Genomic DNA, 22466 nt, shown 5'->3' with positions numbered 1-22466 from the left:
GCAACCAGCTTGATTGCTAACTGGCAAATAGAGGGAGAAAATGTAGAAGCAGTGAAAGACTTTGTATTTCTAGGTGCGAAGATTACTGCAGATGGTGACTGCAGTCAGGAAATCAGAAGACGCTTAATCCTTGGGAGAAGAGCAATGACAAATCTTGATAAAATAGTCAAGAGCAGAGACATCACACTGACAACAAAGGTCCACATAGTTAAGGCAATGGTGTTCCCCATAGTAACATATGGCTGCAAGAGCTGGACCATAAGGAAGGCTGAGAGAAGGAAGATAGATGCTTTTGAACTGTGGTGCTGGAGGAAAATTCTGAGAGTGCCTTGGACTGCAAGAAGATCAAACCAGTCCATCCTCCAGGAAATAAAGCCAGACTGCTCACTTGAGGGAATGATATTAAAGGCCAAACTGAAATACTTTGGCCACATAATGAGAAGACAGGACACCCTGGAGAAGATGCCGATGCTAGGGAGAGTGGAGGGCAAAAGGAAGAGGGGCCGACCAAGGGCAAGGTGGATGGGTGATATCCTAGAGGTGACGGACTCGTCCCTGGGGGAGCTGGGGGTGTTGACGACTGACAGGAAGCTCTGGCGTGGGCTGGTCCATGGAGTCACGAAGAGTCGGAAGCGACTAAACGAATAAACAACAACAAGTTGATGGTGTGTACTAGGTAATTGGGCAATTATTATTAGTCAAATTTCTTAAAGTAATCTTTCTCTTGATTTTCAAGGGGCTTTTGTATATTTTATATCAGTAAGTAAGACCAGCCACAGAGATAACTACAGATTCCCCAAACATAGTTCCACTGTTAGGCACAGAGATACAGCTCAAAGCATATATCCAGGCCAGATCTCAGTCTAAAAGTCTGCTTCTATATTAATTCACCTTCCACCATTGTGTAGAATTGACAATAGCACAGAATGTAGCTATCTCACAGGAAATGCAAAAGGTAAGTTACTTTAAAATCTTTGCCTAGCTGACTCCTTAAAACAGGTGTGACCTATAAAGTGGGCAGAGGAGAAGAATATTGGCCACCCTGTCTGGCTCTACTAACCCATACTGGCAGCAACTAAATAGTTGCTGCTGCTGCTGCTGCTTTCTGTTTATGAGGATCGGGGAATAAGCATGTCATATGAGCATTCCTGTTGCCTGAATCCTGTAACAGGTATGAAGTTGCTTTCTACTGAGTCAGAGTATTGGCCCAAAGTAAATTTTCAACAGCAGTGTCAGTTGCTGTAGCTAAAATGCTTACAACCATCTCAACCCTCCAGGGTATGTGTCACTTCACCAATGTGCTTCGGACATAGAATAAAATTTCTGAAATGTTGTGACCACCTGATACACTAAAGATCCCTTGAAACACTCTCTACACTTCAGAAGTGGCTCAGGACATTTTGGTGACTGAACTGATGGACAGGATTTCTTCTCCTCATCCCACGTATAGGATGGCAACTGAATCGTGTTTTGACAGCCTTCTAACCCGAGGCCAACATGCTATGTTAGTGAGTACAAGAGGCTGTGGGACACACACAGCATCCAACATCTCATCACTGCTTTGTACCTCCCAGCATCTACTTCCTGAGGCAGCCTCTTCATTCTGCGTAACAGGAGGACTGGCCCTGCATAGCTTCTTTGCTTTCAGAGGACACCACCCCACACAGGGGCCAGGAATCATGAACACTCTGAGGAATTTAGCTCTTTCTGTGAGTGGTCCATGGACATGGCAAGAGGAGCAGCAGAATCACACTACTGGTCCCATCTCTAGTGCAACCTTGCCTGCTGGTATATTGACATTGGGATGGGGCAGTGCTCTGGGCTCCCTTAAGCCTCTAGGAAACACATGTAAGGGCGCTTCTTAATGATGCTGGGGCAGGGCTAATATTATTCCTCTTCCCGCCCAATTAGAACTTGCCCTGAAAGGTGGGTACCTCTCAGGAAAAGAAGGGGTCCATCAGGTGATTTAGTGAGAGACAAGCGGGTGCAACCAGGTAGACTATAGGAAATCACTTCCCAAATGTGAAGCATGCCAAAGTAACCAACTGCTTGATACCTCCATATCCTTGTCAGAAGGGAGGAGCAGGACATGATCATTATGTTACATCTGTTCATTTTCTGTCTGTGAAAAATCTTGAGCAGGCAGAGTCAGTGCATCGACAGTCTGGAGGTCAGGATGTCGTGGTCCTTATTTACCAGTTATGCAGTTAGCTATCTTTGTGCAGCAGCTGCGTGGGGTCCACCACTGAGATCACAGGTTCCTTTCTGGCATTGTGTGTTGCATTGGTTTTTGATTGAGGGTAAAAGGTGAACTGCTGGAAGGGAGGCTGCTGTCTGTCTGGGTAGTTCAGCCTAGTTTGCTTCCACTAAAGCAAAATAGGACAGAGCTCAGTAACTCTGAAAAGGAGCGAGAACTCACTCCCAGGAAATTGTCTCTGATTTGCCCACCCCTATAGCTCCAGTCAGAATGGAGAACCAGGTAGGCATATATGTGAGTGAGTGTGAAGCGGCTGTGACAGTAGCTTGGTATCTGGCATGGTACAAAAAAAAAAGATGAAAGGGCGGCTGTGATGGCACTGGCACATGAATATGAAGAATGACACAGTTTAATTTTCATGGCTGATTCATCTGTGCACAAAGGAGAATTCTCAGATTAGTAGCTTTGCAGGAGGCTGGTTGGCCTTGAATGGATTCGCCGGAGAGTGAGAAATAATAGAGAGAATAGAAGCGTATTGCGCTCCATTCCAAGAGATGAGTTGTAATGAGATTATGACCCAAATTAGAAATATTAAATATCTTTTTATCGCTATAAATTGTGAGTATATAGTCTAATGATCTTCCTTTACTTCCCAGAAGGCAGGGATAGCTTAATTGGACTCTGACACAGGAATAGATTTCATTTAGACCTTTTCTGATTATTTTAAAAACACCACTGAAATGATAATGAACTGTGCAAACCACAAACGGCAGTAGCTGTTGGTGCTGGAGCTGATCTGAGAAATCTGCTTTAGAAAGCCACTAGAGGGCAGCCTTGTAACGCTCAACTCAGAAATTCACATAGTAGAGAGTTCGTGCTAAAATACTTTGTATACAGGTGCACAACATTTTAAGCCGATCCTTTGCCATAGGATGGCTTGAATCACTGTTCATAAACTTTATGGATTGCCTCTAGAAAGATAGATATTTAAAGCCTTCCCTAACATGATGTCCTCCAAGGGTGTTGGACTAAAGCAGAGGACTCATGTGTATAGTCTGTCATTAGTGGCAGGAAGATCCCCCTATGCTTTGTGGGAATTATCTAGACCACAGAGCAAGAATGCAGGGAATGAAAACATGCCGGTGGATGGGATGAGAGCAAATGAGAAAAGGTAGCCCATTGCTTCTTTTCATGGGGAGGCAGCTCTGTAAAATGGTGTGAAATATTTGATGGATGACCGGTTTATACATCTGTAACATTCCACTTCCACTTGCTCAGATACTGTCAAGTGTCTGATAATGGCTGCTGTATCTGGTATACAAATGATAAATGTTTCCAAGCCAAGTAGTCCTTGCCTCTGGAGAGAGCATGACACAATCTATGCCTACAGTATATATTTTTAGTACTCTGAACCTTGCACACATTGGTTTTTGCTTCTGCTAGAAGTATAGCAGGAAACCGAATTGATGGCGCCCCCCGCCCCCCGACTTTGCTGAATGTCAACTTTCAGTATCCCTGGGGATTGGTGGTGCTTTTTGGAGCGTGCAGGTTCCCCACCTTTATATAGAAAATGGATTGCTCATGGACAAGCTCAGTTGTGAGGAGCTGCGGCACCACTGATGAGCCTAAATCTTTGTTCTGGGTTGGAAATTGGAATAGGTCGTAAATGAATAGTAGAAAATACGTTTTGTTCACAGGTGGTCCTTGGCCTATTTTATTTGCAATATTCTTATACCATCGTATTTCAACACAGCTTCCAGTGGTCCACATAGAAAACAAACTGTAAAACAAAATAACCAACCAAAAAGGCAGTTAAAACAATTACATATCATCATCTGCAGGCACACAATCCTACTGATAACAGTTAAAATCTCTAGTTAAAAGGATTTAAGGCACAGGTAGGGCAACTAGTCACCCAGGTGTTAATGAGACCCAGCAGGGAGGTAAGGTACAGCTGCCCTTGAATCACATGCTATTCTCTTCCTGCTTTATCCTGATGCTGTGTGTGAAAAAGGGAGAATGCAGGGGATTCTTTTGTTCACATCATTTCTTTTAAATCTCAGAATCTACTGATGCTGGAGACCGCTATAAAAGTTTGTGTTAAAATGAAACATTTAAAAGAGTTTAATCAATTTAAAGTAATAATGTTAATTATTGTCATGTTTGTTCCCCATCTACATGTTCAATATGCTTCTGTGTCTTAATCATTTTTCCCTTCTAAATCACACTACAAATTACCAGGGTGGGGGGACAGAAAAAAGAATTTAGGAGCATTTAGAGGGACTGATGTGACCATGAGATCTCCAGTTGTGTACATCTGTCTCAGTGTTATCAGATGAGCAGATTTATTAAACAGCAGATAGACTGAAAATATTGGAGAGAAAATTGCTCTGCATGAATCGGGCTACAACATTTTTACCACAAATATAACTTAAAACACCTGTTAATATCTACTGTTCAGAGAGCTGACTGTAGATTCAAAAACTGACAATTCCACTTTGGTGTCAGGTCACTCAGAATTTATTTTAAAAATCTGTGTGCTTCTTTGAACCTCCATATAGTGGCCTTTTTGGGGATGGATTCATTTGAAAGCATGGATCAGAATTATGAATAAGATGCTGTGCAAAGAGGTGGTGCATGTACACGGATGTGGAGACAAGTGGAAACAGCTCCTGAAGTAGTTGAATAACCTTGTGGCTGCTTTAATTACTCAAAAAGAGACACTTCACATGGGCACCTCCTGCAAGTCCCAAACATCTCTTTGTAAGGAGTTGCATAGCAATACCATCAGTGTCTATTCAGGCAGATAGGAGGTTACTACAGCCGTAAGATTCTCCTCATCAAAATTCTTCCACTTACGAAGAAACAGAAATGGGATGACAGCACTTTGAGGTTGGTGGGCACATTTAGACTGGATTATGGATGCTCCCCAGAATGGCAACCATTGGAAGACAGTTATACTTCCCAAGATGGCTGCCATGGTGGCTCTGTACTATTTTGCTAAAAGGTCAATTAATGAAGGTGTTCCCTACTCCCCAATATATGCTTTACTTTCCCAGCCTAGTCTTGTCTTTTTCTTGGCCAGAGGGAGAGACATCTAAATATCCAAGATGGCAACTGAGAGCAAACGCCAGTCGCTGCTTTAGGTGGGAGACGCTTTACACTTACTTTTGCATCTCATCCCCCACCCCGCCCTGGCCTCCCCACACCCACCTTGGACGGACTGGGGGGTGTAGAACCCCCAGAGTGGAGTGGATGGGAGTGGCAGCAGTGGACTGGGCAGTGAGGTGCGGTGAGCTCAGTTGGGCCCTGATGAAATGGCAGGCCCCAGAGGACTGCGCCGGTAGTGCGGCAGCGGACCGGGCCGGCGATTCAGCAGCAGACCGGGCTGGTGGCGCGGCAGCGGACTGGGCCGGTGGCACGACAGCGGACCGGGCGGGTGGCGTGGCAGGAGACCAAGTTGGCACTGCAGTGAGTAGTGCAGCAGCAGACCAGGCCAGCGGCATGGCAGGAGACTGGGCTGGCACTGTGGCAGGCAGTGCAGCAGCAGACCGGGCCGGCGGCGTGGTAGCGGACCAGGCCAGCAGTGCAGCGGCAGACCAGGCTGGCAGCAAACTGGGCCGACGGTGTGGCAGTGGACTGGGCTGGCAGTGTGGTGGACTCTGGAGGGCCTCACCCGCATGGAGAGCCTTGGCGAAGCGACCTGGGGTGGCATCAGTTTGTGGGCCTGGGGCTTTCTTTTGACCCCTTTTTGGCCGACTACGTGAACCCTGGTGGTGCGGGCCTTGGCGAGCCGTTGTGAGATGAAGGGGCATCAGGCTGCAACCAGAGAAGAAAGTGATCGGTTGTTGGCCTTGGTGTGGCAGACCGTGCTGGCGAGGAGTGGGGAGTTTAGTAATAAAACTTACCCATCCCCCCCAACCACCCCTGAGGCGGCTGGAAGCTTTGAGGGCCCTCTAGAGTGAATGAGAGAATGAGAGACTCTTCCCCAGGGTGAGAGACGAGAGGGGGAGTCTGGGAGTGTGTTTGTGTAAAAGGGCACTCAGCCCCTGAGTGAGAGACAGGGTGGGTGAAGAATGAATGAGTGCTCCCTGTTGAGCAGTGAGAGAGTTCGAGGGGGGGCATAGCGAATGGGATGGTGATGGTTGGGCTCTGACGGCGCCGAGAGCAGAAGCTGGTGCACTGGAGGGCCTACCATCGCCCTGTGGGAGATTGACTGTGAGTAAGGATGTATGAATGGAAGGAGGGAGCCCTACTTAGAGCCGGAGACTCCCGAGGTCCAGGAGTGGGGGCTAATGGATCAGGAGTCACTGGGGGATGTAGGGCGGGGCACATTATTGAGGTGATGGGTAGGGGACGTTATGGCAGGAGCCGGAGGGCAGGCCATCTTCGGGGAAGACTGTTTGCTACCAGTGGCATGTTCCGGCCCTCTGCGCTCAGACCCAGGACCTGATCAGCAGGTCCATAGGGGCCCTGGTTTCCGGCTGCTGCTTTTTAATGCCAGGTCAGTTAATAAAAAAACCTCCCTCATATGTGACTTGATCACTGAGGAGGGGGCAGACCTGGCATGTATTACCAAGACCTCGCTGGGCTCTGAAGGGGGGGTGCCCCTTTTGGAAATGTGCCCAGCTGGGTTTACAGTATGGCACCAGCCAAGATTTCAGGGCAGGGGAGGAGGGGTGGCTGTTGTCATCCGAGAGTCTCTTGTGGCCTTCAGGGGCCCTGCTCCAAGAGTGGCCGGCTGTGAGACCCTTTTCTTCAAGTTGGGCTCCCGAGAACAACTGGGAGTGTTGCTGCTGTACCAGCCTCCCTGCTGCATGGCAACCTCCCTGCCTGAGCTGCTTGAGGCCGTCTCGGGGCTGGCGGTGGAGTTCCCCAGGCTCATGGTTCTGGGGGACTTCAACCTGCCATCCCTGGGGCGTGCCTCAGAGGCAGCTCAGGAGTTCATGGCTACCATGGCAGCCATGGGCCTGTCCCAGATAATTCGGGACCCGACTCGAAACAGTGGCCTCACCCCAGACTTGATTTTCTTGTCAGAGCAGTGGCAATATGATCTGAGGGGAGAGTTACAGCTGTCCCCTTTGTCATGGTCAGACCATACCTTGGTGGCCCTGAGATTCTCTTATGCCACCCCCCTCCGCAGGGAGGTAGGACCCATTTGATTGGTCTGCCCCCAGCGACTGATGGACCCGGTAGGGTTTCAGAGGGAGCTGGGGGTTATACCCGGTAATCTGCTGCATGGTCCAGCAGAGGCCCTAGCTGCAGCCTGGAATAGGGAGGTGGCCAGGGCCTTGGACAGGATTGTGCCTGTGCGGCCTCTCTTGTCTCATCGAACCCGGCACTCCCCATGATTTACAGAGGAGTTGAGGGTTCTGAAGAGGGTTAAGGGACGCCTAGAGCGCCACTGGAGGAAGACAAAGACTGAATTCGACCGAACACAAGTAAGAGCTGCTATTAAGGCCTAACTTGTGGCGATAAAAGTGGCGAATCATCAATACTTCTCCACTCTTATTGCGTCCACAGAATGCCACCTGATGGCCCTGTTTAAGATCACTCGATCCCTTTTGGGGAAGGTGGGCTCAGTGACCCACCTACAGGGCCGTGCAGAGGAATTTGCTGAGCATCTGCAGGACAAAATCACTCGGAACCGCTCCAAGTTGGACTCCAGGCGTGAGGCTTGGCCTGGAGAGATGCCAAGGGAACAGGCTTACCCAGTTATCTGGGAGCAGTTTGATCCTGTTGGACCTGAGGAAGTGGACAGGATCCTATGGACAGTAAATGCCACCACATGCCATCTAGGCCTGTGCCCCTCCTGGCTAGTAAAAGCAGCCCAGGAGGTGACATGTGGTTGGGTCTGTGCGATGGTTAATACATCCTTGGGAGAGGGGGTGTTTTTGGTGACCTTTAAAGAGGCATTGGTGCACCCCCTCCTCAAGAAGCCATCGCTGGACAATTTTTGTCCAGTCTCCCACCTCCCCTTTTTGGGGAAGGTGGTTGAGAAAGTGGCTTTGCAGCTCCAGAGGGTCCTGGAGGAAACAGATTATCTAGACCCCTTTCAGTCAGGTTTCAGGCCTGGTTATGGGACGGAAACGGCACTGGTCGCACTTATGGATGATCTCTGGCGGGAGCGGGATGGAGGCAGTGCATCCATCCTTGCTCTCCTTGATCTCTCAGCGGCTTTCGATACCATCGACCATGGTATCCTTTTGGGGGCGGCTCAGGGAGTTGGGGGTGGGCGGCTTAGTCTTACGCTGGTTCACCTCCTTCCTCCAGAGCCGATCCCAGTCGGTGTTGATAGGGGAGGAGAGATCGGCCCCGTGGCCCCTTCTTTGTGGGGTGCCACAGGGATCAGTACTCTTCCCTCTCCTTTTTAACATCTACATGAAACCGCTGGGCGAGATCATCCGTCACCATGGGATGATGTATCATCAGTATGCTGATGATACTCAATTGTGTATCTCCATCCCGGGTGAAGTAAGTGATGCCGTGACCACCCTCTCCAAGTGTCTGGGGGCTGTGGGTGCCTGGATGGGGAACAACAGGCTTCAACTGAACCCTGGTAAGACCGAGTGGCTGTGGGTTAATGGTTCTTCTGTATCTGGGACATTAACATCTCTGGTTCTGGATGGGGTTGCGCTGCCCCAGACAGACCCGGTGTATAACTTGGGGGTCCTTCTGGACTCATGGCTCCTGCTCAAAGAGCAGGTGGCAGCCATGGCCAGGAGAGCCTTTGTGCAGCTACGTGCTGTGCACCAGTTACGCTCCTTCCTGGATCGGGAGGCCGTTTGAACAGTCACTCATACCCTTGTTATCTCTCATATAGACTATTGCAATGTGCTCTACATGGGGCTACCCTTGAAAAGTATCTGGAAACTCCAGCTGGTCCAGAATGCAGCTGTGCGAGCTGTTTTTGGTGCCCCCAGAAGGGCACATGTAACGAGCTGCATTGGGTACCAGTTTGTTTCCAGGTCCAATTCAAGGTGTTGGTTATTACCTTTAAAGCCCTACATGGCATGGGACCAGGTTACCTGAGGGACCGCCTCTTCCCCATTACATCAACCCGTCCCACCCGATCATGCAGAGAGGGCATGCTGCGGACCCCGTCTGTAAAAGAATTTCATCTGGCGGGGTCCAGGAAGCAGGCCTTCTCTGCAGTAGTTCCCGCCCTGTGGAACATGCTGCCCCTGGAGGTGAGATTGGCCCCATCGCTCCTGGCCTTTTGGAGGAGTCTGAAGACCTGGTTCTGCCACCTTGCTTGGGGTGGAGAGGGGAATAGAGTTACATGGGGATGGTTGCTATAGACCATTCCTCCCACACTTGGACTGTTTTAGATTCTTTGCCACCTAGATTCTTTATTTTTACCTTTATTTATATTATTTATTATTGAATTTTTATTAGTGTATTTTATGGTTGTTGTTTTTAATCGATTGTTGTAAACCACCCAGAGTCCCCCGATGGGAGGAGATGGGCGGGGACAAATTAGACAAATAAATAAATAAATAAGGCACTGGGTATTGTTTTTAGTTTCTAAGATGGCTTACGAAGCCAGTTTGGGGCCACAAGTTCTCTTAGGAATCGAGAACTTCAAAGGCTGTCACTTTCCTTTATGGCAGGACAGCTTCCTATTTAATTATTAGTTTTTTTAAATTAAAACTCTCTTAAAAAGTGGAAAAAAAAACTGAAGGAAAACCTGGCATGTGCTGAGGGGATACATCCATGGGGACCGGCACCTGCTGATTTTTTGGAGCTCCTTTTTAATCCTGTCTCTGTGATTCTGGGAAGTCCCTTAGAAGCCTGTAATTGTGACAAAGAGATGGTTAATGAAAGCAGCAGGACAGGTGAAGATAATCATAATTGATTTGGTCATGCCCTCTGGTTGTTCCACTTTGATTGAATATTTTTAATATGATGAATCAGGTTCAAGGAGGGGATTTAACGGTATTAATATATTGTTGAATTATATTCCCAAAGTATGGGATTTATCTGTTTATAGATAAGAATTTAGGATCTGTTGAATATTGCAAAAAAACTTGGAAAGACATTTACGTACCAGATACCAAAGGCTGGCTTGATGAAATGTACTCTCAGCCCTTGAATTGTTTCTTCATTAACATAATGAAAGACTGGACAAAATGATTATTTAAAAATAGAACTGTATTACTTTGTATACATTTAAAATTATTGTATTTTATCATTTTTGTTTCTTTTCTATTTTATGTGTATGTATCTCTGTGTGTATATGTTTGTATGTGCTCTGTTTTCTTCTAGATATGTATGTATGTATATATGTATCTTGACTTTAATATACATATACATTTCTATTAACACAGCAAGTCATTATTCTTTGGTTAATTCTTGGTAAAACTGAACTTAAGTGGAAAGAGTGAGTTTTTTATATCATTGTGAAGATCCTCAAGTCTGCGGATCAGATGCAACATGTTTCTTCACAGCAAATGAGAAAGCAATCTATGACCCCTCTTCTTGGATGGAGTAGAGGAAGAGTTGCCTTCTGCTTAGGGGAAGGGTGGAGTAAAAGATTGCCTGAGGAAAGTCAGGGATGGGGTTGTTCTTTGACACTGCAAATCCTGCTCTCTCTGCATATGGCAGGGATTAGTGAGGTAATTTGGCATTTGTTGTGGAAATCGGGACTTATTCCCCTGCTGGAGATGAAGTCAAGTCATCAAATCTTTTGACAGCTCAATATAGCGTTGGGGTAAGAGTTCTATAATAATTTTCAAGATACCAATCTTTCTCTAGAACAAAGAGGAATACATCTGATGAAATAAGAATGCTCTGAATTACCTTTATATAAAGTTATTTGTAACTGAATTATATATCACACCCTGTTGCTGCTGTTAGTTGCCGTCGAGTCGTTTACGACTCATGGCGACTATGTATAACAGAACGAAATGCTGTTCGGTCTTGCGCCATATGCCTGACTGTTCCAATGTTTGCATCCATTGTTGCTGTACTTGTATCAACCCATCGCATTGTAGGTCTTCCTCTTTTCCGCTGGCCCTCGACTTTACCAAACATGATGTCCTTTTCAAGCAATCAGTCTTTCCTGACGATGTGGCCAAGCTCCCTGCACCTCCATCCAAAGAAAGTGGGCAACAGTGTTAATGCTTGTACAGGCTGTTACTGGGATGAGTGAAACAGCAATGTATTAAACCGTATTTATAGTATCTGTATTATATTGTACCATAATATTACAAACAAGCTTATCATGATGGAATATTTGATTTTAAAGGAAACCAAAACAGAATGTACCTAAATGTGTATATTTGACTTTTAAGAAATGAATTTTAATAAATTGAGGGCAATGTTAAGTAGGATGCCATGGTAGGAGAAGCTAATGCAGTGCTTCCCAAATCTGGCTAAATTACTCAAAATTGGGTAAAAGTGTGGGTTTTGGTGGTGGGTAATGACACACGATCCCATTAAATTGACTTAAAGTATTTTACCTACATTGGGTAAAAAGGACTTTCTGATAAGTGGTTTTGGGTAATGAAGGAAAAAGTTTGGGAAGCACTGAGCTAATGTGGAAAACAGTTCTAGTTGAGGGGGAGTTCCTAAAATAGGAAAAACAAAAAATACAATTACAAACAATTCCAATTAAGAAATAAATAGAAGAAGCCAATGTGGTTGCAGCAAAAGCTTGGTGAATATTTTAAAAAGTAAAAAAAAGGGGGATGTGTATAGGAGATGGAAAAAGGACTGGGTCACCAAGGAAAAGAGGGTGGGAAGAAATCTAGCATTCAGAATGAACTAAGGCTGGTGAAAGAAGGCTTCTTTAATTCCAATTCAATAAAAGGAGAAGTGAAGAGTATACTGGCTGATTTATGATTTATGAAGATGCTAACAGGTTACAAAGAAGAAGCAAAGCTTAATTCTTATTTTTGCTTGGCTATCATCAAGAGTTGTGAAGAGCAGGATGAAAGGGCAGAATTGAAACTTGAGACTGATATCTTTACTTGAGCTTAAACCTCTAAATCCAGGGGAATACTATCCTAGAGTACTGAAAGAATATTCTGTGATCTAGCTGAACTTTTGCTTTTACAAAATCTTGATAAACAAAGTGCCAGATGAGTGAAAGAGTGCAAAGGAGAGAAGAAGGAGGATTGTCTAGAGAATTAACAGACCAGTTCATCTGGCATTGATTTCTGGGAAAATGATAGGGCAGATCATAAAGAGATCAGTCTGTGAGCACCTGGAAAACTATGTATAACTTGCTTGTTTACTTAATTTGTTGAGAAGAGATCTTACCAACACCTAGGTTTTTGATTAACTTTCTCAATAGACATAATATTCTGTATATTGCTTTGAACAATGCATTGACCAAGTATCCCATGACGTTTTGATTAGCAAACTAGGTAAGAATATGCTGGATGGCATGACAATTCCGTGGGTAAATCCCTAGCTTGGAAATCATATTCAAAGAATATTCATTAATGGTTCCTTATCAATGGCTTTTTCTTTGGGTAATGACATACAAACCCATTAAATTGACTTAAAGTGTTTTACCTACATTAGATAAAAAGGACTTTCTGATAAGCAGTTTGGGTAATGAAGGAAAAAGTTTGGGAAGCATTGAGCTAATGTGGAAAACAGTTCTAGATGAGTGGAATGAGGCATCAAGTGACATGTCACCTGGGTTCTCTGCGCTTAAATGTTTTTGTTAATGACTTGAATGAAGTCATGAAGGGAAAGATGATGAGATTTGCAGATGACACAAAATTAAGTTTTAATAGCTAATAAGCCAAGTAAATAAGTCCAATAAATAGATAAGTAAAAAGAAGACAGAAATATAATTTGAATGAAATTCAAGAGATAAATGCAATGCTCTACACTTAGGAAATCTAAATCAGGACATTTAGGATTCAGGGCAAGAAAGATCGGAATATTAAAAAAATAGGAATATTTGGTTTGATAAGAGTAGATGGAGGGGGGACATGATAGCATTTTTCAGGTACTTGGGAGGATGTCCCAAAGAAGAAGGGCAAGACTTACTGCTTCATTGTTCCAGAATGCAGGTCAGAAAACAATGGATTCAGGTTACAGAAGGCAGAATCCAAATGGGCGTTGAAAAAAACTTCTAACAGTAAGAGCAGTTTAACAGCAGAACCAATTATCCAGAGTGGTGTTGGGCTCCACTGCATGTATTCAAGCAGAGACTGGACAGCTGTCTGTTGGACAGCTATCTTCTGTGCAGGAATCCAAATTGGTTCCATTTGGATTCTTAGGTTGGCCTCAGTAGCCTAAATGATCCATTTGAACTCTATGATTCTGTGAAAAAAGTGAATGGGCAGGAGTCCAAATAATGAAAGGAAGTGGCTGAAAGGAGGTAGGAGGAGAGAAGCAGCTATCCTTCATTTAAGTGTAATGGGGCTGGGCACACTAACTTGCCCATTCTCTGGTCTCTGGTCAGGGTGGCTGTCTGCAGTAGAGAATCTACTTTGTCTTTGGAACCTCTCCATGCAGACGTATCAAGTCCTGGACGCAAACAAGCATACAATGAATCTAGCATTCTGAATAAAACTAAGCAGATGTACCTGCATGTAAAAGCCAGTGAACTTGGTGGGGCTTTCTACAGAGGAAGTATTCACGGTTTTCCTTGGTTTGCAAGCAAAAATTTAAAAACAACTCAGTACCCAGGATCTATTTTCCAGTTTGCATCCCAATGGGCTAGGTAACTCTATTTCTGGCATAGTAGTAGCCTTTCCATACTTACAGGGAGTAGGAGCCACTGAACTCAGTAGGGCTTGCTGAAGGATAAACATACAGATGTTTATGCTTGCTGAGCCCAGATGCCTACAGTCTGTTTCTTGTGTGAGTGTGTATGTATGTATTTTTGCATATATGCGTAAGGGCAAAGGGAGAGAGAACAGTTTGTGAATGAAAGAATGATTTGTGTGCAGATGTGGGATAAATTGTATAAATTATCAGTAGACATTGATTTGATGATATTTTTTCCCCTGGGCAGTGTGTATATTGACATTTACACACATCTTTGTTGGAAAAAATAAATTGGCAGGCTTGGATTCAGTGGTAGTTGGCAAACCTGGTTGACAAGATAGGGGCGTGCACAGGTTTTTTTCACATGTATTTATAACTTTTTGTGGGAGGTCTAACCTTCCTTTTTGGAGGGATTGTTTTAAGGGATTGGGTAGTTTTCCTATTAATTGGACAGAGCACTGCAAGAAGTCTCAAAACAAGATCTCTACTGCTGGGATGATGGCTCCCACAATGCAAATAAAATAGGGTGGAGCTTCAGTTGTGCATTTGCGGCTGCCATCTTGACTCTCCTGCCTCTGTCTCTTAAAATACATTATGTTTAAGATCAGGTTCACTTTGCTGACATATTGGCAGCCTTTTGAGGTAGTCCAGACAAGAAACACACCCAGAAGTACTAGCTCTGTCTTTATTATAAGTTTACATTAACAGAAGCTTGCAAGTCTGAAAGTACAACTCTCCCCCATCACCTGTAGAGCCCAAGAAACTAGGGAGGGTCCCTTCTCAGACGTTTGCCACACCCACATTCCTTCTGCAGGCTCAGCTGCCTCTTATCCAACCTTTGCCTACTCTGTGGTTCTTCCTCCTGTCTCCCAAGGTCATTCCCGCATGCCATTACACATATTAATGGGTCATAGTCCGCAGCAGTATTTTCTTATCAGAAGATATGAAGCAAAGGAACCAAATCATGGTAATTCAAGGGTAGGTGGTAATTTTTTATTTTTATTTTTTGACATTCAGGGAGATTTGTTCACTGTACATGAAGTTAGGGCTAAAGCCCAATTAAAAAAAAACCTGGTCCAATCTTTTAAAAAAGTAGAGCAGAAACAGAGATAATTGGGCCTATAGGGATTCTGTGTTAACTATCCATTACAGTTCACATTTGTTTAGCCTATTAAAAGGACAGTCTGACTTGGACAGCAGATTATGTTGAGGATTTGGTAAGTGCATTTTTGTTTTGCTTTGTTACTTACTTGCCTTGATTTTTAAAACTACCTGATCGACAACAGCTTGGGTTGCCTTTTTCCCTTTCTCTGTGCTTGTGCTTTTTTCTCCCATTTCTTGGAAAATGTAATTCATTTACATAACATTGGGAGATAATAGACCCTTTCTCAGCTGTTTTTAACAGCCTTCATTTTGTAAATGTTGCAAACGTGGTATGCTTGTTTATTTCATAGATATAAATGATACACAAGCACTGCTTAAAACGGAGATAGAGGGAGTGAGAACAAGCAATGGACCGCTTATTTTTAAACATGGAGACAAGCTGGGGAACAGAATTAATTCAGAATTAAATCCACATCCATAAATTCTGTAATTGTCATAGTCATCATACTTAATTGCTTGTTATATAAAAAACCCAATGAACTGCATTGAGAATAAATGACCTTATAGAGGGCTAGAAAATGCATTTCATAATATGTAAATTTTGATGGGAAAATCAGCATTTAGCTTAAAAGAATGATGTGGTTTAGAAAGTAATTGTAATCAAAAGCTAAAATGTACTATTTGAGCTGTAAGCCCAAATCATTTTGTTGGAATATTAGCACTTCTTGGGTCAAGTTGCTCATTTTAAACCTGCGAGTTTCTGTATTGCCTGAATGTGTGCAGTTTCCTTTGGTGTGCTGTGTAAATAAACAACAGTTATGAATGATGCTGTCAGGACTATAGTGTACTGAATGGTGAGGCTTTACAGGTAAATATAAGGACCATTCCAAATGATCTTCAGGAAAAATTAATCATACCAAAGTAGTAGTTATTCTAGTTAAATCAGTCAAGAAGTGAGACTCATTGTGTCACATTAGCCTCTGCCAAAGTTCCAGCACAGGGACAAGAACTCAGCTTGGGCAAAGCCAACGATCTGACCGATCATCATCTTCTGCTGCCAACACATTTGGGGGCAGGGTCTGTGTAAACCACCCAGTGCTATAAACATGACTGGTAATTAATAACTTTCTTTTACCATGACACCAATGCTCAAGGGAGTGGCTGTATTCAAAAACCTCAGTGCTCCAGAAGGTCAGGAGAGATTGTGTTGTTTATGCTGTGAGTGAGTCATTACAGGCTTTCCCAGAGTATCCATGTCTGAAGTAAGCAGTACTCTTTCAAAAAACTCGCCCACCAGGACTGCTCCCCTCACACACATGCTTCTGGCCTTATTCTGGATGTCAGCTTTATTTACTCTAGGTTTCCTTCTATTTTGGGATTGTTAAAAAACATCGAAAATGTGGGGAACAGGTTTTATCAATACATGAAGTAAAATCAAGCATTCTGTTCTCTACTTCAAGCATTTATTTTCAGGGCAAATTTATCGTTATGGAGAATATGGGTGCCATTTTCAGGTTTTTCCCTAGCGGAGGGACAAAGAAATGTCAACAAGGACAAGTAATCATATCACATTCTTGGAGTTTTCCAAGCTTGTTTTGGGGGTTGCAGACATTTCTTTCCCCTACTAGAGAACATCGGTGCAGGAGTTTTGAAGAAGTGAGGTTTATTAATTACTCCTCCCCTTAGGATCACTCAATTTTCACTCACCAGCTCCCATCAATAGGACTGAGATCTCAAGGTTGGATGTCTGTCTGTCTGTCTGTCTATCTCACAACAATTCTTGGTGGCGTACAAGTTAAAAACATAAGCCAATGCAGTAAAACAGATAAATGAAGATGATAACCAGAGAACCATCATGCTCCAACAGAATAGCATAATTACACTCTGGGAGCACATACTCTACCTTTTTGGCCAAGTATGTCTTATCCTCACAATTGACTGAGGCACATCTCAGGCTGGAGTTTTGACTGAAACAGCCAATTAATGATTATGGGTTGTTTTATGAAAAAAGAACAAAGTTTGCTGGTTCTGAAGAAAGATAAATGATAATTTCCTTCAAATTAACATGAGTAGGAATGTTTTATGGCATGGAAATAAAGGAATGAGGAAAAGAAGCAGTGTGCCTTTTGCTATCCCTTTGGCATGGTTTGAGCCAAAATGTTTGAGAGAGAAGAGAAAGGAAAAGGGAGGCCCCTTTTATGCAACCTGGAATGCAGTAGCAGTCCCTGATCCACCCAAGCTACTAGCGTTCATGCTTCTGATACACACCTTCCAGACATAATTGATCAGGTCAAATAAATCAAAGGAGCTACTCCATTGTTAGGAGCTGAAGTAGCATTTTGGGATGTCATAATTCCTGCCTTGGCAGTCCTTTGCATACTCCCCAAGTGAACCCTCTTGTCTTCTCACTTCATCTCACACTGCCAATCCAATTTAATAAGCACAAATAAAATTGGATGCAGAGTAGGGGCCTTAGTGCTATCTCTTTATTTGGGAAAAGTTCAGGTAGTGGGGTACATCTGGTCATGCAGCTGGTTCAAGATAATTGCCAGAGGGAGTCTTCCAAGTTAGATTGGATCAGTGTTTTCTTGAATCTGTCACTGCAGTTAGGTAGAAGCAGGTTCTTGGTTTGAGAAATGGTTGGCAAAGAATCCCAGTGGTCCTTACTGACATATGTCCCACAGAATAATGAGCCAGCAAAGCTCCTTCCATCTCATAGAAATGCAGAAGCTTTTGCTGCAACTGTTTATTGTATCTCCCTCTCCTGTCCCTGGGCTCAACTTGACCTTCAGCTACCAGGAGCTCAATTCAGCCAGGCTTATAATAATGAATTATACAGCCTATTTTTTTTCCTCCCATAACAGTTACACACATTTGCTCAAGAAATAAACATGACCGGATTGTTTCTTTTAATGAAATGTGGCAACCAACCTGTTACGTTTCTCCAGTGATCATAAGCATAGGTTGGGAATGACAGGTTTTAATTGCTACTTTTCCCATGTTTCTTTAGACTATTGAAGGAAATAAATATGAGACGGGGAGAGCAAAGGTTTTATTGATATTATACATTTTGAGAGGAATGTACGGGGTCTGGGGTCAGTTTAGAGAAGACAGGGATTAGGAGAGTAAAATAATGTCCATTACTGATTCTCATGGAGCACATTTAGGTGTTGCGGTATAATGCTACCTACAAACCTACTCTAGTAGCATTCATACTTCTCTAAAAGTAATCTGAGAATTCTGTGGGATATTGCATGGGTCCACTGTCTTACTTTGTTAACTGGCCTGTGCAAAAGAGCCTGTTGTTGATCTACTTTAGGGCTTGAAGGAAAGCATTGGAGGTGGTGCACTAAGAGTTGAGTCAGAGTCAGCTCAGACTACCACTTTGCTTTGAGGCAAGTGGCTTTTGTGCCTAGGTGGCACATGTGCAGAGAAACATTCAAAGTGAAGTGGCTGCTATGATCCAGTAAGTAAAGTACTGTTTCACTTTGCATCTTCAAAACAAATTGCTCCAACATATCTTAGTGCATCTTTATGACTTAAGCATAATGGGTGTCTGAAAACTTAATTCTTTTCTTCTTTGTGGAGACACCAATGAAGAAGTGTCAGCGCTTCTTGAAATGACCTTCTGATTATGCAACAGCACACAATCAGTTGGGCATTCAGGGAGGTTTAGCTTGAGGAAGACATGTGGATTGAAGAATCCTGCAGGAACAATAAGCTCCATATGTCTTTACCTCAGCACAGGCAGCAGAATAGCAGACCTAAATCATTCTGAAAAGATTTGGAAGCATAAAAATTCAATGAATGAATGAATGAATGAATGAATGAATGAAAATAATAATAATACAGCCTTTTATGCTCTTGTGTAATGTACTGTATTTTTATTTAGTTACAAATGTACTATACTTCTATTTAATTACAGTAATGTACTTCTATTTAATTATAAAAATATAAATTATAGTAGAGTTAACATCTCTGAATGTTCATTCATATAGACAGATAGATAAATAGCTATAGTAACATGCAGAATTTATGAAAATATGCATCCACTTTCTTAATCATGTCTGTAGTAATTATATTGGAATTTTTCATAAATTTACTGCAGCCTATTTGATTATGTCTTGGGTGCTAGTTTTCAAGCACTATTAGATACTTGTTTTAGAGAACAAGGAGATTGTATGGATGAATTCTGGTTTGCATGGGCATCTGTGGGAGGGAATGCAGCATCACAATCCAAGCTCTGCCTCTTTTGTACATGTATGCAACATTGACACATGTACAGAAGGGTGTGGCTTGGATTACAATACCTTGCCCCACCTGCAGATGTTGACCTCCTGCAGATCCCCACTGCTGATATAAAGCCTAGCCATAGAAATGTCAGTATTCTGATGTGAGTCTCTGAAATCTGGCAAGATGTTGAAATTAGAGTAATTTGATTTTTAATTGTTGGGAGGCTGGGTACATTTCTGGGTGTGGACAATGTGTCACCACCATGTGGTGATTACTGTTCCTGAAGATCTTTCAGTGCATATCTAGATATGAAAGAATCACGTGAATAATGTTAGATTATTATACCTTTCTTTGATAGGCTGCTGTATAACAATGGTTTTAAGTAAAAAGGACTAACTTAACCAGTCCATATCCTCAGTAATAATATAGTATTTTCCCAATGCTGTTTCTTCTCTAGGCCTTGGATGTATAGGAAAATTTGGGTGCAGACATGCTTGGATTCATTTACAAATGGGAATCTGCATTTCTGGCAGAACGTATCTGCTGCTAAGTTTGCTGACCTGCAATAACAACCTGGTAGAATTATCAAGGTAAGAAGTACCCTCTACTCTTTTAACAGATCCTGAGGATTTCTGAAATATTTGTTGATAACATAAGCAAACAGAGACTTCTTTGGAGCATTTGCCTCCTTCTAAAGCAGGTGTCATGAGTACTGATGGTGAGCAGGAGGGGGCCCCTATCTAGGGGGGGAAACGCATGTGTAGTACTGAGGAGTTAAGCAGCCATTCAAAGAGACACAGATCAGACCCGCCTTGACTTTGGGGTTTATCTGTCTGGGTTTTTCCCACGCTTCTTCAGTTTGCTAGGATTTTCTTTCTAACGTAGCAGTAATAAAACACTAGAGACCTGTTCCTTGTCTCAGCATGGTTCCTGACTGTTAGGACATCAATCCTAACAAACTCAACTACTCCCATTGAAAGAGGGAGGAACAAAAAAAAAACGAAGAGACTTTTGGGAAAATGTCTTTGGAAAACCAGGAAATTCGGCAAGCCATCCAACAACTGGCAGCATTGCAACAACATCAACAACAAGTAGATCTCCAGATCAACACATTACAAGCAGCCATGCTACAGCAGTTACAACAACCAGCTCCGATTAACCCACAACCGGTGCCAGCAGCAGCAGCTCCACCAGTAGTCTTGAGATCCCAGGGCAGTCTACCAGAGAAGTTTGGAGGAGAAGCAGGACAGTTGAGAACCTTTCTCACACAGTGCACAATGTTTTTCGACAGCAGACCGGCAGAGTTTCCCACAGACAGAACCAGAGTCACCTTCATTTTAAGTCTGCTAAAGGGCCCAGCAGCCAAATGGGCTATTCCCATGGTGGAGAACAACGACCCAATTCTCAACGACTACCAGAATTTTCTGGCAGGGTTCCGAGCACACTTTGACGACCCAATCAGAGAGGTCACTGCCAGCCAGGAAATGCGGAAGCTCAAGCAAGGCAACAAGAGGGTGGGAATTTACATTGCTGATTTCAAGCTGTTAGCAGGAGATCTGGACTGGAATGAGAGTGCCTTGAAAGACCAATTCAAACAGGGGCTGGATGAAGAAATTAAAAATGAATTAGTGTCCCAGGGAACACCAGGTATCCTAGAAGGTTTATATCAACTGTCTGTGGTCATAGACGCCAGGCTAGAAGAGCTCAGACAGATGCAGCTGGGGAGAAACAGCGGCCTCAGGTCGCTTCCAGAATTTCCAGCTCTCTCCATAGCATCTCTCTACTCAGGACCAGTGGAACCGATGCAGATTGGGGCAAGCAGGAGGCTTATTTCCGAGGCTGAGAAACAGAGAAGGAGAGAGAGAGCCCTCTGTTTCTACTGTGGAGTCCAGGGGCACATGGTGAGAGCTTGCATACATGTACAAAAGCCAAGCAAATTCCATAAGAGCCCCAGGGCAAGCAGCAGAACCAAGAGCCACCTCCACCTCGACTTCCAACCAGGGAAACTCTGTCAGTCTCCCTCCACAGAGCTCAGCAGGGAGACCATCAATCAATTAAGAAGGGCTCATTCTGAGGATTCCAGGCAATCCTTTTACTACTTACCAGTCATAATGCACATAAACCCAGAGCACCAGGTCAAGCTAGAAGCCCTTGTGGATTCCGGAGCTTCCACCAATTTTATTGATGTACAGACTGTACAAGACCTCAACATCCCAACCATAGAATTGCCACGTCCCATAGAAGTTGAGACCATTGACGGCCAGCCCCTCAAGGCAGGGATGATTAGAAGTTTCACAGAACCTTTGCAACTAACAATGGGAGACCACACTGAGTGGATCCAACTTTATGTTACTGCATCACTTAATGTGCCTATAGTCCTGGGCACACCTTGGCTGAAGATCCACAACCCATTGTTGAACTGGACTATGGAGCAATCTCCTTCCCAGCTAAGGAATGCCAGCACCACAAGATTCAAGCCGCTCTTCTCTCTCCAGCAACCAATGCAGTCACGGAAGCAGGGGGGGTCCAGTTGCCAGCCAACTATGCAGATTTCGCAGACGTTTTCAGCAAACAAGAGGCCACAGCACTACCCCCCCATAGGGACTGTGATTGCACCATTGAGTTGATACCAGGAGCCAAGATTCCAGCAAGGAAACAATATCCCATGTCCCCCAAGGAACTAGCCACCTTAAAGGATTACTTGGACTCTAATCTCCAAAAGGGTTTCATCCGACCATCTACTTCCCCAGCGTCTGCTCCTACCTTCTTCGTACCAAAGAAGCCTGACCCGTTGGCACCGGCAAACCAGGAGGCACCCATGAGAGTGGTGCATGATTTCAGTTCCCTCAATAAAGTCATGGTCAAGGAAAATTACCCACTCCCCCTAATATCTGATCTGCTGGATCGCTTACAGAAAGCACGCATTTTTACTAGGTTGGACCTCAGGAATGCGTACAATCTGATCCGGATGAAAGAGGGGCATGAATATCTGACTGTCTTCGATACCAGGTTTGGTAAATTTGAGTACCTTGTTTTGCCCTTTGGCTTGTCTAATGCAGGAGCCATATTTTCCTGATTTATGAATAAAATTTTCTCTGATTTACTAGACAAGTATCTGGTCATTTATCTAGATGACATATTAATATTCTCTGAGGATGCTACAACTCATGTAACCCATGTACGTAATGTCTTACAA

The 22466-nt window shown here is 43.9% G+C and overlaps 1 long non-coding RNA gene across 1 annotated transcript in view; it reads left to right on the top strand.

The window, feature by feature from the left end:
- LOC134492231 (uncharacterized) overlaps positions 1 to 22466 on the top strand; it is a 57023-nt gene that overhangs the window by 30081 nt on the left and 4476 nt on the right. Inside the window, exon 2 of the long non-coding RNA XR_010067405.1 lies at positions 19728 to 19860. This is a non-coding gene — a long non-coding RNA (uncharacterized LOC134492231). The remainder of the gene's footprint in view (positions 1 to 19727; positions 19861 to 22466) is intronic.

This window comes from Candoia aspera, chromosome 2 (assembly GCF_035149785.1).
Source record: "Candoia aspera isolate rCanAsp1 chromosome 2, rCanAsp1.hap2, whole genome shotgun sequence".
NCBI lineage: Eukaryota > Metazoa > Chordata > Lepidosauria > Squamata > Boidae > Candoia > Candoia aspera.
Note: the sequence above shows the minus strand (reverse complement) of the source record. Positions and strands in the feature narration are given on the sequence as shown.